At 44.1% G+C, this 22,636-nt stretch overlaps 2 non-coding genes across 2 annotated transcripts; both read right to left on the bottom strand.

The window, feature by feature from the left end:
* Window positions 1-1,107: 1,107 nt before the first annotated feature.
* On the bottom strand, window positions 1,108-1,187 carry TRNAL-UAG (transfer RNA leucine (anticodon UAG)). Its single transcript has one exon. It is a non-coding gene; the product is annotated as a tRNA-Leu (tRNA).
* Window positions 1,188-1,215: 28 nt separating this feature from the next.
* Window positions 1,216-1,289, bottom strand: TRNAI-AAU (transfer RNA isoleucine (anticodon AAU)). Its single transcript has one exon. It is a non-coding gene; the product is annotated as a tRNA-Ile (tRNA).
* Between the last annotated feature and the right edge of the window lie 21,347 nt (window positions 1,290-22,636).

Raw genomic sequence — 22,636 nt, 5'->3', positions numbered from 1 at the left:
ACACACAAATACATGCATCTAGCTTTTAAACTTCGAGCATCGAAGTCAAAGATCATTTACGACATTCTATGTCTATGCAACCTCCGAAGGGAGCAACACAAGGAGAAAAATTCTCTACGACGTTCAAAATATAAAAGAAAGCCACCATTCAAATGATTTTCAAAAATAAAAGTAGTTAGTGATGAGCCTTGAAATTGAGGCGTGAGTGAAATGGCCTCCAAAAACTAGGCTTTAAGTATTATAAATTTAGATAGAGTACTAAGGTCTTTTTGACTTTCCCCGTACCAACACTCCCTGGTAAGTCTTTTCATTTTCTACCATCATAGTACTTAACTTTCACTTTTCCATTTTCAAGTGAAGGTGTTTTTAAGGTTCTCTTTGAAATGAACCGTACGAGTGACACATGGAGGGTCTCTTCTTCCTTGAAAATTTTAAGCTGCTTAATATATAGTATAGATATAGAAGCATCACAAAATTCAAACTCGTATTCTAATTTGAGAGAGATATCGGTATGTGAGATTGAAGGTATGGTTTGAGAGCCGCTAATCGTTCGAATATAAATCCATTTTGAGGACACATGGGATCCATCCGTTAAATAGAGAGAGGAGGTGGGAGCCATAGCCTCCCCCTTCATGAACCCAAACTCTTGCAGTGTGCACATGAAGCACGATCATAAAAGTGGTAAGACCCACCATTTGTTGTGGCATCATTCAAGTCGTTTTCCGATGCGAACGGACGATTAATCCCTCAAAGCTTTCGAAGGAATTGTTTCTTTCGAACGCCCATGCTCACAGTGTGACAGGAGGTTCTCCTGCAGGCTACGACGGCTCTGCAACCGGCCTGCGTACGCGCTTTCAAAAGTTGCAACTGACGTGAGCAAGCTTGCAATCGATTTATTGTTCATGTGCTCAAGAAAACGCTCATTCGTTGAGTCATTCCAAAATATTAAAGTTCAACTTCATAAAGGAGGGGCGGCAATATGACAGCTGCGGGATTTGAACCCACGCCCTTTCGGATTGGAGCCTGTTCATGTGCTCAAGAAAACGCTCATTCGTTGAGTCATTCCAAAATATTACAGTTCAACTTCATAAAGGAGGGGCGGCAACATGACAGCTGTGGGATTTGAACCCACGCCCTTTCGGATTGGAGCCTAAATCCAACGCCTTAGACCACTCGGCCAAACTGTCACAAGGACCCGTTATTACATTGACCCCATGGCCCATGCAGGTCTCGAACCTGCGACCTTCGCGTTATTAGCACGACGCTCTAACCAACTGAGCTAATGGGCCGGCGATGGCAGGAGTTGCAGAGTTTCATAGACACTGCTTAGTGGCTTGCCACAGAGATTAGGTTCAACGCTTTTCCTTTGCAGGGAGCATCTCACAGGACAGGCATCCCTGGTTGCTGCTGCGGATATTCTCTCCGGGCAATCAGGTATGATTGTTGAGAGCGTCTGCTTGCAAAGCCATGCCTGAGGGTCTGCGGTCGGTGATCAACAGAGAAAACATGGCATGCTTTTGTGTTTCGTCGCATAGTGCAGGCCAAATTCAAAGATTCGTCCTCATCGTCCCAACACTAACCAGAATTGCAGACCAACACCAAAAAAAAGTAAAACCACAAAGAGTGTTCGATTTCTTCGGGCAGACGAAACATTAAAAGAATGACGACCGATAGACCCATAGATTATCTTGTGGGAAATGTTCGAAACGTATTTCAGATCTAGAAGACACTTAAGTTCTTGTCGACTCACTCTGATCAAGTTTTACATTCTGGTTGACGTCGGGGGCAGGCGCTCGCTCCATGAGCCTAAGGCCCGCTTCACTGTGCACAACATATCTCATCATCATGCATGATAACTACCTCTATGAAGTAATCCCTCAAACATCTCGTAAAGCCTTCACGGAGGGATAAGCCTTAAAAGTAGAGATATCGCTCTCTGGGGGCACTTACACATTAAACATCTCGCTTACAGAAGCCACTAGAACCAAACTCGATAGAAGGGATTGTTCGGTTATCCAGTGGACCATGCACTACCTGCCTTCGCGGGTAAGCACTCTTGGGAATGCCTCCTATATTCACCACCAAGCAAGTAAGCGCGATATTGTTGCATGAGCATGCCCCAAGCATGAATGCATGAGCCTTCGCTCCTCAATAAAAATCATTTTTGAAAGAAAAAATATAGAATTATGCTCTCTCTCTCTCTCTCTCTCTCTCTCTCTCTCTCTCTCACACACACACACACACACACACACACAACATTTCTTTCGGCGGGCCATTTTAAATTCTTTAACATTTCTCAAACTTGTTCCAGTTTTCTTTAAACACATACCCCTGGCTTAATCATCTTTTAGAAAAATCAATAGAATGAAGATGTTACCATATATGTCCTACTGATGTGTGAACACACTTAAGACGGTCATGACACTTTTTCCCTCACTATGAGGTCTTTTCCCCCGTGCATTGTATATACTCCTATCAGTCTAGGGGCTGCCTTATCTTTTCATATGCAAACTTAGAAATTTACTCTTTCTTGTGTTCCTTAAGCTTCTCCATCTTCTCCAAAGTTGTGAGTGCATCCTTACAACCCTAATTCCAACAATTGGTATCAGAGAAAATTCCAACAATTTCTTGTGTTCCTTAAGCTTCTCCATCTTCTCCAAAGTTGTGAGTGCATCCTTACAACCCTAATTCCAACAATTGGTATCAGAGAAAATTGCGTCCTCTTGGGAACTTGCCTCAGCGTTGCTAGCACCCCCTACTCACTTTTCCTGATTTGGGCGAGCTTTGGCAAGCATCAACATCTTGAGTAGTACTCTCTCTCTCTCTCTCTCTCTCTCTCTCTCTCTCTCTCTCTCTCTAGCCTCTACTTCTGAATTTCATAACTCTCTCCATGAGTACTATGGGTATGTTTTGATGGTCTTCTATGCTATATCGTCAGCATCATAACTTGTTCCACATGGAACTTCATAGTGTTCAGAATGGCAATACAAGCACTCATCTTCCTTTAGTGTCTATTACACATTACATCCGGGATATCTTCTGCCCGGTCTACGAAGAAGAGAGAACAAAGAAGCATTGAGAAGAGGATGACACAAACGTGTGAGGATGATGACATTGATGAGTGAGAGGCAAATAAAATCTGCAAGACAGTTGCTAAGCTCTGGTGTAAACAAACAAATGGGCTTTTCGAGCCTCTTCAAATGAATGTGCGACTCCCACTGCATGTGCAATATCTAGCCTTGTCCATACCATAGCATACATTAGAGAACCTACCGCTGCAGCATATGGAACTTTAGACATATAGGCTATCTCCTCTTGTGTCTTTGGACACATATCCTTTGTTAGTTTAAAGTGACCAACCAAAGGTGTACAAGACACAATTGCCTTGTTTGAATCCATGCTCTTCTAAGAATATGTAAAGCCACATAATTTATTTGCTTGCCTCTGTCATTGCTACATACTCTGCTTCCGTGGTAGAAAGTGAGACCACTTTCTGCAGCTTTGAAGCCCAGCTTATTGTTGTGCCTCCAACTGTGAAGACATAGCTAGTAGTGCTCCTTCAAGTATCTTTGTCACCTGCCATATCTGCATCAGCATACCCTTCTAGAAAAATATCAATTCCTCCAAAATACAAAGCATTTGTTGTTGTCCCTTTTAGATACCTAAGTATCCACTTCACAGCTTGCTAGTGTTCTTTACCTGGGTTTTCCATGAACCTACTCACAACTCCCACTGCATGTGCAATATCTGGCCTTGTCCAGACCATAGCATACATTAGAGAACCTACCGCTACAGCATATGGAACTTTCGACATATAGGCTATCTCCTCTTGTGTCTTTGGACACATATCCTTTGTTAGTTTAAAGTGACCAACCACAGGTGTAGAAACTAGTTTTGCATTTTGCATTGCAAACCTTTCTCGTACCTTCTTGATGTAATCCTCTTGAGATAGCTTGATTGTCTTCTTCGTCCTGTTCCTTGATGTTTTGATACCAAGTATCCTCTTTGCAGCACCTAAATCTTTCATTGAGAAAGATTTAGACAGCTCCTCTTTTAGGTCTTTGATGTCCTGTATGTTAGCACTTGCAATCAGCATGTCATTAACATACAACATTAGGATGATGAACTCCCCATCTCCCAAATTCTTCTGTTAACCCTCACGGCTCAAGGACACCCTATTACCTACGACGGACGTTGTATCCTATGGCGGACATTGTATTATTTATTTGGTAGAGTCAGGTACCGGGCTTGTCGGTCCAATAGGAAAAGTGTAAGAGTGATCGCCGATGAGAGGCGCACTCTAACTGGGACATTCAAGGGATTAGTTGGCTAAGCATGGGCGCCCAAGTGTGAATGGGGTGAGCTCATATAAAAGCCAACCAAACCTAAAATTCACTCTGACGGGAGCAAAGCGAACCCCGAACCCCGACGGCCTCTAAAACATCGGGGACCGAATGGCGCGCCTCGAGCCTGTCATGGTAAAGCAAACAGGGGGCACCACCTAGCTTCAACGGCTAGGACGCAAACAACACACCACCATAACAAAGTTTTCATCCAAGAGAGATGGATGCTTGGGAGTAATGATGAAGAGGAAAGGGAATGAGATCAAGTGAGAGAGAGAGAGAGAGAGAGTGAGGGAGGGGGTATAGCGGCTTAGTACTTAGGCACCACAAAAGGATGGTGAATCTGCACACCCTTCACACATACACAAGCTCACTCCAAAACACAAGACTAGGTGGCGATTCCGCACACCTCACATGGGCAAAACATTGCAAGAAAACATACTCACAAAACCTCAAGCTTTATTTAGAGAATAAGTCGATGAATTGGGGAGCATAGGGTAGGGGAATGAGAAGGGAGAGAGTGGTAGAGCACATGGCGGATAGGTGGGAGTTGATGGCGAAGACTCGCGCGAGGATTATGGACATCATCCTTCATTTAGTTGCCCTTCATCTTCCATAGCCAAGGGTGTAGAGGTCATGCTCAAGACAAGCATGGTGATGGTGATGGTGATGGTGTGGGTGTGTGTGTGTGCACTAGGCACACACAGTGCATAGTGTGTTCTTTGGTGATATTGTGTGTGTTTAGTGTGATGGTGACCCCTCTTTATATAGGGGAGGAGGGGGGGAGAAATTCTAGAATTTAGAAATGAAGAAATCATTATCTACATAGGCCATGTGACTGTGGGCCCCACTTGTCTGGCTGTGTGTATATGTGCCAGAACAGCAGTCTCATGCGAGAGAGACTAAGAGAGAGAGATGGGTTGATGAAAAAAAGTGAGAGGTGACATGGAGAATAAAGTAATTACAAGAGGGGAGAGAGGGGAGTGTGTTCAGAGGTGAATCTGGGTGCAGATGTGTGTGAACACAAGAAAAATCAGGTAACCACCGGGTGGGGATGGGTCTGTGGGCACCTTTTTCAGTGAAACTGAGTGTGTGTGAGTGTGGGGGAGGTTATTTAGCTACAAGACAAGAGACATGGCGCCCTTTAGAGAGAGAGGGGGGTATTTGGGTCATGGGATATGATAGGAGAGAGAAAGAGGGGGTGGGGTATACTATTTTGGAAGATAGGGTAAGTTGCATGTGAGTTAGGGTGCATTATTGGTGAGTTACAATGCATTATTGGTGAGAGGTGGGGTAGCTTGAGGGGAGAGAGAAAGGAGAAAGGACAAGGGGAAGAGAGAGGGGGTTGACTTTTTGAGTGGAGGAGAGGAAAAGGGACACCCGGCGGGGCAACAGTGAAGAAAAAGGAGGCAAGGTGGGGATGGGCTACCCCGCAGGCATGAGGTGGCCTATTTTACCTTTCTTATATATTTACATAATCATACTTTATTTTTTTCTTACTTTTTCCAATGCTTTTTTATCACTCCCTCCCTAAGAGGGGGTTTTCATGGGGTGGGGACGAGAGAAGAGGGGTATGGGAGCTTGGCTTGTGAAAAGCCCCCATCATTAGCCCTCCCCTTTTGGCTAGAGGCATTCATGTCTCTAGCTCATCTGTTTGATCATTATCGTCGGAGGTGGTGGCTGATGGTGTGTTCTCATCTGGAATGTCAATTGGTGGAGCCTGGTCAAATCGAAGAAAATAAGGTTTAAGTCGCCAACCATTTACCTTGGTTTTATGAAGTTTTCCATCAGCCTCCATAAGCTGGTAGCTTCCATTGGCATACTTTTTCCTGATGATAAAAGGGCCTTGCCATCGGAGCAGGAGTTTCTTATCCTTGCGCGTGTCGAAGCGATTGTCGTAGCGGAGCACCAACATTCCTTTCTTCAATTCTTTTTTCCGGAGATGCTTGTTAAAGCTAAGCCGTCTATGCTCTGCTTGTGCTGCATAATAATTTATTGCTTCTTCTCTGTCCAGCTGCAGTCTTTCCAAGTTGATGATGTGATCTCTCAAATGCATGTTGGGTTGTTGAAGTTGGCTTGCCATTACTCTGAGACTTTGTAGTTGCACTTCAATGGGCAAGATTGCTTCCTTACCAAATACTAGATGATACGGTGTGAATCCCAAGGATGTACGAAATGAAGTTCTGTAGGCCCATAAAGCTGGTAGTAGATACTTATCCCAGTCTCCAGGATGATTGTTTACCTACTTGGTAATAATTTTAGAAACCATTCCATTTACCTTTTCAACTAGGCCATTACATTGAGGGTAATATGGTGAAGAGTGCCTCCTTGTAATGCCCAGTTTCTGCATTAATTCTCCTACCAAGTCTGCTCTGAAACCTGGCCCTCTATCAGAGATGATCTCCAAAGGTGTGCCAAACCTACAACATATGTGCTCGTAGATAAATTTAGCTACCTCTACCGCTGTGATTCTAGTGGTGGCTGTAGCCTCTGCCCATCTAGTCATGTAGTCGACCCCCATGATAATGTAGAATTTTCCTGAGTTAGCCCTAGGTAATGGCCCAATGGCATCGATACCCCATTTTTCAAATGGGCCATATAAGAGAATAGGTGTCTGTGGTTCAGGCATAAGTGACCTAGTGCCGGCCTTTTGACACAACTTACATGTTTTGCACCAGTGGTGTACATCACGGTTGAGGCTAGGCCATATGAAGCCTACTTGCAAGATTTTCCTACTTGTTATGTCTAGGGCAAAGTGACCACCACAAACCCCGTCGTGACAGCTAGCAATTACTCCCGTGATTTCCTGAGAGAGAGGGACCTTCCTGAGTATTTGGTCCTTACCCTTACAATACATACCGTCATTGATGAGTCGATACCTTGTGGCCTTCCGCGTCAGCCATTGCTTCTGTCCCTTTGTTAAATCTGATGGGCATTCCCATATTTCCAAAAAATGCATGATGTCAGGCAAGGCATCACTGCCTTGAAATAGAGGGAGCTTTAGTTTTATTGCTCCAACCACCACTTCCTGTAGTCTTTCACTTGCTAGGGCATCTGCTTCTTGGTTTTGAGCCCTTGGGATATGGTGTATTTGAACTTCTTCAAACTTACCCAACAAGGTTTTTACACCACTTAAGTGAGTCCTTAAACTAGGATTCTTGCATGTCCATGCTCCATTTACTTGCCTTACCAGAACTAGAGCATCCCCAAATACATTAAGGCGTTGTACACCTTGCGAGACGCACCATTGTAGACCCTTGGTTAGTGCTGCATACTCAGCTTCATTGTTAGAATGTGAATCTAACAATTGGCCCAATGAAAATACCTTTGTCCCTTTGTCATCAAAGACCACTATGCCTGCAGCTGCTTTGTCGGACGCTCGCTTGTAGGCTCCATCAAAGTAGAGAGAGTATGCTCCTTCTACCATCGGTGGTACTGGAGGTAATCTTACTTTCTCTTCCTTAGATTGCTTCTCCTTCCTTTCAAAGACTTGGTAGGTCATGAGTCCCCCCAAACTTGCCCTTGTCGTGCTTTCTACCTGTACCGTGTAGTCAAACTCTTGCAGACGAACTAGCCATTTAGTAATTCTAGCAGACACATCCATGTGTTGTACAACATAGGAAAATATTTCATCCGTGGTTAGAATCACAAATTGCTTAGGCAGCAAATATGACCTAAACTTTGTAGTTGCAAATCTAAGAGTTAGGACTAAGTGTTCCACATGGGTGAAACCTTTCTCTCCTGCTGTCATCATTCGACTAGAGAAGTAGATTGGCCTCATGAAAGATGTCGTCGTATCCTTTTGGAGTAGCACAGCCCCCAATGAGTCATCACCAACACTTGAGGTGACATAGAATTTTTCATCCCACTTAGGTGGTGAGATAGTTGGCAGAGTGGCTAAGACCTCCTTTACCTTGTTGTAGTGATGTTCGCTTTCCTGGTCCCAAGTGAAAGTTGATCTTTGAGTGAGTTGTTGCAGTGGTAGAACAAGTTGTGATAGTAGATGTATGAATCTACTTAAGTACCTCACCTTCTGTAGAAAAGAGACCAGTTGGCATGCGGTCGTTGGTGAAGGTAGGGCTATGAGTGCGGACACCTTACTTGGGTCGGCGTTGATACCTTTTGCTGAAATTTCATGGCCTAGTAGAATGACTTTACTCTCCCCAATGTGGCATTTATCCACATTTAATTGCCCATCTAGGCTCTGCAACCTGGCCAAACCTTCAGTTACCTTTTCTAAATGTGAAATACGGGAGCTATATATACAAAAATCATCAATGAACACTCTTATGGATGTTCCAAAGAACGGTTGAAAAACATATGTGACATATCTTTGGAATGTGACAGGTGCATTTGTGAGACCAAATGGCATAACCCTGTATGCAAAACAACCCCATGGCATGATAAAAGTGGTTTTTAGCTGATCTTCCAAGGCTATGCGTATTTGAAAGTATCCAGAATAACCATCACAGACGGTATAACATTCAAAACCCGCTACTTCATTCAGAATTTCATCCAAGAAAGGGAGAGGAAAGTGGTCTCTCTTTGTAGCTGCATTTAGTGGTTTGTAGTCAACACAGACCCTCCAGTTACCATTCTTTTTAGGCGTCACCACTACGGGTGACACCCATTCTGAGTTTTCTACAGGATAGATGAATCCCGCCTCCAGCAGTTTCCTTACCTCGGCCAAGAGTGCCTTTTCTTGTATGACCCCCAATCGTCGTAGCTTTTGCACAACTGGTTTTACCCCTTCCTTCAGCTTAATATGATGTTCCACCACTGTAATGCCTGTGATTCTTTCATAGTTGTCAATGAACAGGTTAGGAAATCCCATCAACATTTGCAAAAAACTATCTTTCTCCTCAAGTGTTAATTCCGTAGACAACATACCCTTCAACCTACTTCCTCCTAGGCCAGGTGATTTGCTCTCCTCTTCATTGGGTTGCCCTTTTGGTGATGGATCACCAGTTGTGCTTACCCTTTGTGGATCCTTCATAATGATACCCATCACATCAATGGAACTGTCACTTTCGTCGGTGGATGTGGTCTCCTCCTCAGAACTGGAAGATTCGCTAGTGGTTTCATCTGCCGATGTTTCCAGATTCATTTGCTTCTGCTTGCCAATACTCATGTCGTAGTAGATTGTCTCCCCTTTCTTACCGTTCATGCGTAGAAGGCCAGTACCGTAGTCCTGTTTTGCCTTCATGGCCATCAACCATGGCCTTCCCAAAATTAGTGGATAGCCCTCCCCTTTAGTAGGCATTACAAAAACATCTACCTCTACCTCAATGTTGAAAGCTTTGATTTTCACGGCACTTACCACACCCACACACTTTACTTTTGCGTTGTTTGCCATCTTTGCCTTGCATGGAGAAGGCCTGTCAACCTCGAGCCCTAATCGAAGCATCATAGCTTCGCTCATTACACAAATTTGTGCACCTCCATCAATGTAGGTGTTTCCAACCCTCTTTCCTTTTATGTTTACGTCGACAATTGGAAGGATGTCATCCATGTTGCATCCCGAAATTGCTCCAGCTACCTTTGTTTTGGAGCGTCTTGTACTTACCATTTTAGACCATTGTCGCCTTACTTTTGGTGCAAGATGTAGCAGTTGTGGCCATGTAATCTTCGGTCCTTGCTCTGCCACATCCAATGTTAGATCATAGGGCTTAGAAATTTCCCCTAGCTGGAAGTCGGTGATGCCCAATTTCCGTCATGGCCTGGATGGCCTCTTGCTAGTTTCTCCTCTCATGCTTCTCTCATCATCTGATTGTGTAGCTTTCTCCCTCCTAGCTCTTTTCACAGTCATGGCTTCAAGTGGTTCTAAAAAGTTTACCTTCTCCTTACCCTTGTCCCTCTCCTTTGCTCTGGGTGGATCCACTACTATGGCTTTTCCTTTCTCTTCTAGCCTTATGATGTTTACAGGGCGATCAGGTGGTGGGGCTGGTGGAAGAGGTGGGATGGATGCTTGTAGTGGTGTCTGGGGTGGACGTAGAATTTGTGTTGGTGGGGGTGGTGCTCGGGGTGGGGGTGTTCTTTCTCTAGGGGTGTAAGGTCTCTGACCCGATCACAAGAGCACCCTTGTACCACGAAATTAATACAATGGAATAAGTTACTATTTTTAGCAGTTTTCCAGATTCTGCCAGTGCCATGATGTTTAGAATGTTATAAAGCTTCAAAATGTGAATTAAAATAATTTTTGTGAAAAATTTCCAAAAATAGTAAGTTTTGGTCACCCGAACCGTCCAGTCTCGACCGTCTCGAAAAACTGCACCCGTACCCCAAATTTGAAAAAAATGCATTTTCGGACCCGGGGGGCTGCTGTATATGGCAGGTACTCGGGCCAGTACGCCTTAGTTAGAGCTTCGTATGGCAATTTACGGCATCAAAATCCGATTCGTATGACCCGTTTTAGCCTAGAACCAAATTTCCTAAAAATTGTCCGGGGAGGTACCGGGGGCCCGGGACTGTGTGGGAACAGGTTCCAGGCCACTCCAGATCAGCTTTAGCAGCTAGGGGGCGCCCTCTTGCTTTGTGGGAGTCTTGGGAAAGCTGCCAAGCCTGCAACTCAGTCTATGAACCAGTTAACCAAGCCAACCTGACACTTGGTGGGCAGAGAATTGGACTTGCCATGCTTAACTGGAGAAGCTCCCAGATGCATTTAGCAACCCAGATCGATTTTCAGCCTGTAGGAGCCTATTTAAAGACCTGCATACACACACACACACACTTATGATCACACACACACACAGTGCATACACACACACCCACATACATTGGGGAGGTGCTGCCGAATCACACACCTATTGAAGAAGAAGCAAGGAGGGAGGTGCTGCCGAATTTTCATCTCAAGAAGTTCGATTAGATCAGAGAATTGAGAAGATTACCAGCCCCTAATCACGGTAACGACAGTTTAATTAATGCTATCTGTAAATTCCTTTCTCTACCATCAAAATTTCTCGTACATTATGCCTATTCCTAGCCGAAAATCTCTATGACTACTCTCTAAATTCTCCTTATTCGTACTCTATTATGTAATCATCATTCCATAGCTGAATTATCAGCCATTCTTCACTCTCGATTAATGATTAGAGCATAATTATCAGAATCTTCTCTCTCTAGATAGCATAGTAATTAATCGGTAAGCTAGTATTTGTGCAGATTGAAGAGAATCACTATTGTAATCACTCATTAACATTGCAGCTTAATTGAATTCATTTTTCTTATGCATTAAGACGTAATTAAGGAGAAATTAATCCGTCATTAAGTCTCTAAGAATTGGTTTTTCCTCACACATATGCATAGGGTAAATCTGCATCATCTAATTGCTAGGAAATAGTTTAATCATACTTAATCCAATTCTCTGGTAATTCTAATAGTGAAATCTTAATTATTCTTGATCATGCAAGCCGAATAATTATCTTAGAGCCGGTTCCCATAGGATTATGTGCCATTCTTAATGATTGCTTATGAAAGAAATCTAGACTCTCATATAGGAGGGATTAATTGATGTCACTAATCTACCCATTGGACTGTTATGATGCTTGTGAACCTTAGCTCTTTCTCCAAGCTAATCATTTAAAGTAGTGAGAAATGGCCCCGGTTAAGAGGACGCGCTTTGGTGGTGCCTATGATCGCGAAGCAGGAACGAGTAATGTCAACGGAAAGGGGAAGGCTCCCATGGACGAACAAATACCGGCCATCTCACGGGCCATCGATGAAGAAGTGGAAGAGGTAGATCATATTTTTATTCAAGTTGTTAAATTAACATTGCATACGCTAGTTAGGAATGCTCATATCCCCAAACATGTTGGAGAAATCCGACGGAAACCTCGGCATTGAAATCATTGTACATTAAGTTCTAAAGTAGGAAGGTAATGTCTGATGGGTATGCTGTTTGCAAGAGGAAAGAATGTTTGCTAGGGAAAATTTAGCTCGACATGTTCATTTTATTTTCAAATTTTAAATCAGTCCTGACCCCCCTACTAATCACAGGGGGCAGAGTTCCTCGTTAGGACTTTTGAATCCACGACATGCTTTCTATGCGGTGGATACCCACGACTTGCTTTCTATGCGGTGGGAACCCACGTCTTGCTTTCTATGCGGTGGGAGTGTCCATGACGTGCTTTCTATGCGGTGGACATACCTAGTTGTATGGGCAGCTAGGCGACAACGGGAGGAGTAAACTCTCGCTGGAGGGGGGATGTTGTACCGCCAGAACATTGGAACTTTTATGAATAAGTTTGAGTAGAATTTTTACTAGAATTCTGTCTTGGTGTTGTTTGCAATACTGGTTGAAGGGCTGTTTTAACGAACCATGTGATCCGGAATTAAACAAGGAATATTTATGTTGAACAACCTTTGTGGTAGTAATTAGGTCACACGATGAAGTGTGAGTGTGGGGGTGGAAAGTGGGGGCTTGGCTCAGGTTGCCAATGCCTATGAGAAGGGTGGTCCCGATTGGTCGGGAACTCTCTATCCCCATAGTGCTTACTCGATATTAGTAACGCTCATTGCCCCTAGAGCGGGGAATTCTCGAGAGTACGTGCGTTTGAAACATGGGAAAAAAGGCACTCGAGGCTTCTCATCCTCTTGGAAGGTGGGTCATAGGATCGCTAGATAGTTTAAGTACGCTTCCCCTGCGAGGTGGAGCTAGATCTCCTTGCTAGTAGGCTCGAACTCGACTCACTTTGTGATGAGAGATCGTCCGCTAGTCGAACCCTGAACCATTTTGTTTGCTTCCGCTATAGATCTAGTGGCCACCAGGTTTACCATCAGATCCGTTGTTTGATACGACGGGGTGGGGACCTCACACCTGGTATCAGAGCCTAGGTTAGGCTGGGAAAATAAAGTCGTATTGTTTGAACATTTAAAAGGAACTGAAAGTATATAGGTAGTTGATCCGAATTCCTTGCATTGGTGTTGCAGGAAGACCCCGTGCTCGAATATCGGAAGTTCCAAAACAAGTGTTTGAGCTTATTTATGAGCAAGCTCGAAGATCCCCTGTTTACCAGTTCAGGCGAGATGTCATGGAGATACTGTTGAAGGCTTATACGCCACACTCCACTCGCATTGACAAAGGATGGGAACTTGATTGGACATTTCCAGGAGGGGTTTACTACATCAATGCTCGGAAGCTAGGATGCCTGGATACCGACTTGAAGAAGATACGTTGGGGAGAAGAGTTGAGAGTGATAGAGATATTCTACTTGGTGCCCACACGATTGGACCAGACTGATTCGGGCAACTCCAACCAAACCATCAATGACTGGCTCTTGGAGAAGGTCACCAATGTGATCCCAGCAAACCGAGTCAAAACCTTTGGATTACTGAAAGCGGAACTCCGGCCCGATATCTTAGTTTATTATCCCCTCAAGAATGTGTATAAGAACTATTACACGAATGAAGTAGTGCATCATGTCAATACCATTTCCTAGGCATATGTTATACGCAAATCAATAAATCCTTGTAATAAGCGGTCACCAGTCATTCTAAACCTTGAGGGGTTTCGATTGTAATAAATTTCCATCAATAAAGTGCTTTTTGTCTCTGAATCTCTGTCTCTTGATAAAGTGGAATTTCAAATTTTATTAAAGTTTCGTGTCTCTTGAAATTCAAGTAATGGTAGCAAGAATTTCGTGTAACCCATGTAGGTACCGCCTGTTGCTCTGTATTCGGCAGCGCAAGAGAAGAAGCTTCTCCTCAAACAAGCCCAACCTCCGATCTTTAAGGGCGAGGGGGCAAATGTGGAGAGAGATGCGGAAGTATGGATGGAAGCCATGGACGATTACTTTGAAGCTGCGGGAACCCAACCCGTAAATCAAACCATGCTTGCGATGTTCCGCCTGACTGGCGATGCCAAGATATGGTGGAAGCAACATTGCAGGGACATGGATATTAAGGGATCTTCCCAGTCCTGGGAAGACATCAAAGCTGCGATAATGGGACGTTATTTACCACCTGCCTATAGGACCTTGAGAATGAATGAATTCTTTTCACTTCGGCAGCTGAATTCAACGGTCGAAGAATACTATGCAAAGTTTGTCACTCTTCGGAGATATGCTCCTAAGATGACCTTGGAACAACAGGTGGCAAGGTTTTGTCAAGGACTAATCGATCCCTTGAACACTCGGCTGGCGGCTCTCAGGCCGTCAACACTTCAGGATGCCTTGTTGAGGGCTAAACCTCTAGCTCTCGAAGTACAAAAGGCCAATCAGAATAGGAGGAATCATTGAGCAAAGAGGGCAAGGAACACTGCTTGGGACAACAGACCAGCCAACCAAACCTATAACCAGCGCCCTATTGTGGCTACCACTACAACCATGGAGTTCCCTGATGTTCGATGCTATGGTTGCGGCGAGCATGGACACTACAGATCCAATTGCCCCAGGAACATTCATGCAACCAACGCCAATGCCATACCCTTGAATACCCGTGGGCGTGGCCAAGCTAATGGAAGAGGAGGACGCGGAAGAATGAACAGAGGGCGAGGGCGTGGAGCTACCGCCAGAGTGAATGCCGCAGTAGTTCAACCAACTGTGGGTGACGAAGCAGTGGAGAGAGCAACCCTGCATGCTGCAATTGACAATCCCAATGGTTGCGAGCAATACGCAGTCATTCATACGCCAGAATCTCTCAGAGGTGAACAAGTTAACTTCCTTATAGATTGTGGCAGTACTCTTTCATTTCTTTCACCCAGATGCATGAGAAAGCTTAAGCTAGATAAGTCCGTCAAGCAAACTAGTTGTCGAGTTAGCAAACGGCAAGGAGGTAGTATCTCAACACTCTGCAGGCAAAATTGACTTTGATTTAGGGGGACACCCAACTTCTGCCCAATTTCGAACCTTACCCTTAGGATTCTTTGATGGGATACTAGGGATGGACTGGCTAAAGCAAAATAGGGCCCACATACATTGTGCACAAGGGAATTTTACCTTTACAGATAACTTGGGTAATGAAGCCTTAATCCAGGGGGAAAACGGGAGACCTAAGGCTACTCTAGTTAAGGCCAGCAGACTCTTGAAGGGACTAAGGAAGGGTCAGCAAATATATGCAGTTAAACTCAATAAGGTGGACCAATCAGATACCTCACTTCGACCAGACTGGCTGAGGGAGTATGATGACGTATTCCCCGAAGACCTTACGAATCTTCCACCACACAGAGAGGTAGATCATGGGATTGAGACTATCCCTGGGTGTGAACCTATCTCAAAAAGACCTTATAAAATGTCACTTCCGGAGGCCATCGAACTCAAAGAACAACTTAGGCAACTCATTGAGCAAGGATTCATTCAACCCAGTACTTCTCCTTGGGGTGCTCCAGTTCTTTTCCAAAAGAAGAAGGATGGGACCTTAAGGCTATGCATAGACTATCGTGGGCTGAACCAGGTAGCTGTCAAGAACAAGTATCCAATTCCAAGGATTGACGAACTTTTGGACAGACTCCACGGCGCCAAAATATTTACAAAGATAGATCTAAGGTCAGGATATTACCAAATCAGGATCAAGGAATCAGATATTCCGAAGACAGCTTTCAATACTAGGTATGGGCACTACGAATTCACAGTAATGTCTTTTGGTCTAACAAATGCTCCTGCAAGCTTCAACCGACTTATGCAGGATATTTTCAGACCTTACCTGGATGATTTTGTCTTGGTTTTCTTTGATGACATTCTAGTCTATTCTAAGAATGAAGCAGATCACAAGGAACATGTTCGCAAAGTACTTGATCTCCTTCGAGAACACCAGCTTTACGCTAAGGAGAGCAAGTGCACTTTTTGCTCACCAAAGGTCAACTATCTTGGATTTGTCATTTCGGCTGAAGGGATTTCAGTGGACCCAGACAAAGTCAAGGACATCGTTGACTGGCGTCAACCATCCACTATCAGCGAAGTAAGGGGATTTCTTGGAATAACAGGATGGTACAGGATTTTTGTCAAGGATTATGCACGTATTGCTGCACCTTTGACGGAACTCCTGAAGAAAGGAATGAGGATCGATTGGAAGACCGAGCACGAGTCTAGCTTTGCTAAGCTAAAACAATTCTTGGTCTCAGCTCCTATTTTAAAGCTTCGAGACTTCAGTAAAGAATTTGAAGTAGCGACAGACGCTAGTAAGTTTGCTCTAGGCGGAGTTCTTACTCAAGAAGGAAGACCGGTGGCGTATACTTCGCGAAAGCTGAGGGATCATGAGAAGAATTATCCCACTCATGATCTGGAACTTTTAGCAGTTATACATGCACTGAAGTTATGGAGACATTATCTTCTTGGACGCAAGTTTCAGTTGGTTACAGAACACAAGAGTTTAAAGTGGATTTTTACTCAACCCATTCTCAATATGCGACAACGGCGATGGATAGAGCTATTACAGGAATATGACCTTGACATAAAGTATAGACCAGGGAAGGAAAACGCAGTTGCAGATGGTCTTAGCCGAAAATCGTTTCTCGGAGCTATCTCTATTCCAAATAACCCTATCTGGGATAGAATCAAAGAAGCATCCCTCGAAGATCCAGAGTACCAACGTATGGCTTCATTAGTCCAGCAGAATAAGATGCCTGAAGCGAAAGATTACTCTCTTATGGGAGGATGTCTTTACTACATACATAGACTCTGTGTACCCAGAGACCCAGCTTTAAAGAAGGCCATTCTATATGAAGCACACGATAGCCCTACATCCGGACACCCAGGCTATGCTAAAACTCTTCACGCCGTCAGAAGGAGTTATTTCTGGTCTGGAATGAAAGGAGACATACTTCGCTATGTGAGGCAATGTCTTTCTTGTCAACGGATAAAGGCCGAAAGGATCAAATTACCAGGGCAACTTCAACCTCTTGACATACCCCAGATGAAGTGGGAATGCATCAGTATGGATTTTGTTACAGTGTTACCTTCTACAGGAGGTTATGATTCTGTTTTCGTGGTTGTTGACATGCTCACAAAAGTGGCTTATCTAATACCCGTAAAGACGACCTTTACTACTTCATATGTTAGTCGGGTATTCATCAAGGAGATTTTTAGGTTACATGGTCTACCCAAGCGTATTGTCAGTGATAGAGATGCCAAGTTTACATCAAAATTTTGGACCTCTCTTTTCCAATCTATTGGGTCACAATTAGCCTTCAGCACAGCATATCATCCGCAGACTGACGGGCAAACCGAAAGAGTTAATCAAGTCATTGAGGACATCCTCAGAGCCTATTGTTCGCAAGAACCAAAGAAGTGGTTACAATATCTACCTTTGGTAGAATATGCTTATAACTCTTCCGAACACAGAAGCATTGGAATGTCACCTTTCAAAGCTCTTTATGGACAGGACTGCTTAGCACCACTGAACTTTTCAGATCCAACCATCAGAGTAGAAGCCTCTAGAAAGATGTTAGAAGATATGGAAGCACAGACTAGAGCTATTCGCCAGGACATTCAGGCAGCTCAGGATAGGCAGAAGCACTATGCAGATAAGGATCGTTCGGAAAGGACTTTCAAAGAAGGGGATAAAGTTTTTCTGCGAGTCCGACCTAAGAAAAGCAACTTATCGCTAGGCAGATATAAGAAGCTTAGCCCAAGGTACTGTGGACCATTCGAGATCATTAAGGTTGTAAGTGACCAGGCCTACAAGCTAAAGTTACCTGCAAACTTGAAGGTTCATGATGTATTCCATGTCAGCTTACTCAAACCCTATATTCCCAATCCCGATCAATTCTTGGACTCAGATCAGATAGTCATGCCAGCACAAGGAGTTCTCGAGCTCCAATCTGACTATGTACTTGAAACAAGGGAAAGAAAATTACGCAACAGAACTATCACGGAGCATCTGGTAAAGTGGAAGGATTACCCTGAAGAAGATGCAACTTGGGAAGACGAATCGACTCTCTTAAAAGATTACCCAAACTCATTCTTGAGATGAGGACATCTCAAATTTTTCACGTTGGGGAGGTTGTAAGGTCTCTGACCCGATCACAAGAGCACCCTTGTACCACGAAATTAATACAATGGAATAAGTTACTATTTTTAGCAGTTTTCCAGATTCTGCCAGTGCCATGATGTTTAGAATGTTATAAAGCTTCAAAATGTGAATTAAAATAATTTTTGTGAAAAATTTCCAAAAATAGTAAGTTTTGGTCACCCAAACCGTCCAGTCTCGACCGTCTCGAAAAACTGCACCCGTACCCCAAATTTGAAAAAAATGCATTTTCGGACCCGGGGGGCTGCTGTATATGGCAGGTACTCGGGCCAGTACGCCTTAGTTAGAGCTTCGTATGGCAATTTACGGCATCAAAATCCGATTCGTATGACCCGTTTTAGCCTAGAACCAAATTTCCTAAAAATTGTCCGGGGAGGTACCGGGGGCCCGGGACTGCGTGGGAACAGGTCCCAGGCCACTCCAGATCAGCTTTAGCAGCTAGGGGGCGCCCTCTTGCTTTGTGGGAGTCTTGGGAAAGCTGCCAAGCCTGCAACTCAGTCTATGAACCAGTTAACCAAGCCAACCTGACACTTGGTGGGCAGAGAATTGGACTTGCCATGCTTAACTGGAGAAGCTCCCAGATGCATTTAGCAACCCAGATCGATTTTCAGCCTGTAGGAGCCTATTTAAAGACCTGCATACACACACACACACACTTATGATCACACACACACACAGTGCATACACACACACCCACATACATTGGGGAGGTGCTGCCGAATCACACACCTATTGAAGAAGAAGCAAGGAGGGAGGTGCTGCCGAATTTTCATCTCAAGAAGTTCGATTAGATCAGAGAATTGAGAAGATTACCAGCCCCTAATCACGATAACGACAGTTTAATTAATGCTATCTGTAAATTCCTTTCTCTACCATCAAAATTTCTCGTACATTATGCCTATTCCTAGCCGAAAATCTCTATGACTACTCTCTAAATTCTCCTTATTCGTACTCTATTATGTAATCATCATTCCATAGCTGAATTATCAGCCATTCTTCACTCTCGATTAATGATTAGAGCATAATTATCAGAATCTTCTCTCTCTAGATAGCATAGTAATTAATCGGTAAGCTAGTATTTGTGCAGATTGAAGAGAATCACTATTGTAATCACTCATTAACATTGCAGCTTAATTGAATTCATTTTTCTTATGCATTAAGACGTAATTAAGGAGAAATTAATCCGTCATTAAGTCTCTAAGAATTGGTTTTTCCTCACACATATGCATAGGGTAAATCTGCATCATCTAATTGCTAGGAAATAGTTTAATCATACTTAATCCAATTCTCTGGTAATTCTAATAGTGAAATCTTAATTATTCTTGATCATGCAAGCCGAATAATTATCTTAGAGCCGGTTCCCATAGGATTATGTGCCATTCTTAATGATTGCTTATGAAAGAAATCTAGACTCTCATATAGGAGGGATTAATTGATGTCACTAATCTACCCATTGGACTGTTATGATGCTTGTGAACCTTAGCTCTTTCTCCAAGCTAATCATTTAAAGTAGTGAGAAATGGCCCCGCTTAAGAGGACGCGCTTCGGTGGTGCCCATGATCGCGAAGCAGGAACGAGTAATGTCAATGGAAAGGGGAAGGCTCCCATGGACGAACAAATACCGGCCATCTCACGGGCCATCGATGAAGAAGTGGAAGAGGTAGATCATATTTTTATTCAAGTTTTTAAATTAACATTGCATACGCTAGTTAGGAATGCTCATATCCCCAAACATGTTGGAGAAATCCGATGGAAACCTCGGCATTGAAATCATTGTACATTAAGTTCTAAAGTAAGAAGGTAATGTCTGATGGGTATGCTGTTTGCAAGAGGAAAGAATGTTTGCTAGGGAAAATTTAGCTCGACATGTTCATTTTATTTCCAATGTTGAATCAGTCCTGACCCCCCTACTGATCACAGGGGGCAGAGTTCCTCGTTAGGACTCTTGAATCCACGACATGCTTTCTATGCGGTGGATACCCACGACTTGCTTTCTATGCGGTGGGAACCCACGTCTTGCTTTCTATGCGGTGGGAGTGTCCATGACGTGCTTTCTATGCGGTGGACATACCTAGTTGTATGGGCAGCTAGGCGACAACGGGAGGAGTAAACTCTCGCTGGAGGGGGGATGTTGTACCTCCAGAACATTGGAACTTTTATGAATAAGTTTGAGTAGAATTTTTACTAGAATTCTGTCTTGGTGTTGTTTGCAATACTGGTTGAAGGGCTGTTTTAACGAACCATGTGATCCGGAATTAAACAAGGAATATTTATGTTGAACAACCTTTGTGGTAGTAATTAGGTCACACGATGAAGTGTGAGTGTGGGGGTGGAAAGTGGGGGCTTGGCTCAGGTTGCCAATGCCTATGAGAAGGGTGGTCCCGATTGGTCGGGAACTCTCTATCCCCATAGTGCTTACTCGATATTAGTAACGCTCATTGCCCCTAGAGCGGGGAATTCTCGAGAGTACGTGCCTCTGAAACATGGGGAAAAAGGCACTCGAGGCTTCTTATCCTCTTGGAAGGTGGGTCATAGGATCGCTAGATAGTTTAAGTACGCTTCCCCTGCGAGGTGGAGCTAGATCTCCTTGCTAGTAGGCTCGAAGTCGACTCACTTTGTGATGAGAGATCGTCCGCTAGTCAAACCCTGAACCATTTTGTTTGCTTCCGCTATAGATCTAGTGGCCACCAGGTTTACCATTAGATCCGTTGTTTGATATGACGGGGTGGGGACCTCACAAGGGGTTGACAATTGGTTCCTCCTACCTCCTCTATTATAGTTTTGTCGTGGTTTGGGACAGTAGTACATACCGTGACCGTCTTCTCCGCAGTTGTAGCAATGATACTCCCTGTTTTGTCGTCGTGCTCTTCCAGGGGCTTGATCTCTTTCTTGACTCCTCCCTTGTTGTATTAAGTGGACAGACAAATTCTGCAGTTGGTCAGTAATATGGGCCAACATATCTTGTTGGTCATCTCTTACCCCAAGAGCCGGTGGTGGTGGTGGAATGGTGGTTGTCGTAGTTGCTGGTCGACGCGATGTTCCTGATTCTGTTGACTCGGTTTCTTTGGCTTTCATTCGCAGCTTCTTGTCTTTAAGGGGAGCAATCTCAACAGCTAACTCGTACGTAGCCGGGAATCTACCTTTCACCTTCTCCTTGAGAAGCGGCCATAAGCCATGCGTGAACCGATCTTTTTTTAGGAAATCGGGTGCAGCTTCCCCCCTAGCCAGTGACTCAACCCACCGTTCCCACAAATCCACAAATTTGGACTCATAGGTGGCATATTCTAAAAGACCCTCCTGCTTCAAGTCTCTCAACTTGTCCCACAACATTTCTGAAGTGGTACCTCCCCCAAAGCGCCTCTTAAAAGCGGTTTTTAAGGGTTCCCAGTCATCCTTGGTTGCTTGTGGAAGTGCATTGTACCATGATCTAGCTTCTAGCTTCATGAGATGCTTAAAGATTCTAACCCGGGATTCATCCGTATCTTTGTTGCTCACTACACATGCTACTTCAAAGTCATCTAGGAAGTCTGTTACCAAATCCTCCCCCTTCTTTCCTTTAAATGTTGGAAATGCTACACTTGCCATGATTACTGAGAGAGAGCTAGAAAGACACACTGCTTAACTTGCAAAAGTTTTTTTTCTTCTTTACAAGGAGGCGTGTATACCCTCTTATACTAGGACATAGATTAAAACTTCAAACGGTACATTGCCTTGTACCAAAGGTAAGACAAATGGTTGATCTGATGCCAGAACCTCCAAAAACCGCTCCCCACCCGACATGGTGTCAATGACGTGCTGGTAGTGAGCCTTCAAATCCAGTATTACCTTGATTGAGCGTACACGTGTTGGTATGTGTGATCTGTCTTGAGGTAGGTTGTACTGATTCATGTGAAGCTTAGAGGTGCTTAGTCACTGTCCAAGCTTGTGGGAGAGGGTGGTGTTCTTTCTTGAAACAAACTCAGTAGATCCCTAGTTTCTCTAGTGAGAGTGTGAGCCAATGCTTCCGTTATCTGTGCTGCAACATCAGGTGCGACTTGAAAACTCACTGTGATAATTACCTCGGTGACTTGAGTTACCCGATTCTCAAAGTAGAATAGTGTTGATTCTCTATTGTGTAGAGCTCCTTCCATTTTGTTATTGTGGGTTGGTTGTAGGTTGCGGACATGGTTTCGACCTTCTCCTTCTTCTTCTTGGCACTTGGCCTATGTATATCCACTGGGTTTGGCGTGTTGGTTGACTCTCCCACTGCAAATCGATTACCGTTACGCCTGGCACTCGAGCTTCGATGGAGATGCGGAGTTCGTCTAGTTGTGCTTGGAGCTCTTCTTCTT

Source organism: Adiantum capillus-veneris, chromosome 9, assembly GCF_014529385.1.
Source record: "Adiantum capillus-veneris isolate H3 chromosome 9, ASM1452938v2, whole genome shotgun sequence".
NCBI classification, from domain to species: domain Eukaryota; kingdom Viridiplantae; phylum Streptophyta; class Polypodiopsida; order Polypodiales; family Pteridaceae; genus Adiantum; species Adiantum capillus-veneris.
Note: the sequence above shows the minus strand (reverse complement) of the source record. Positions and strands in the feature narration are given on the sequence as shown.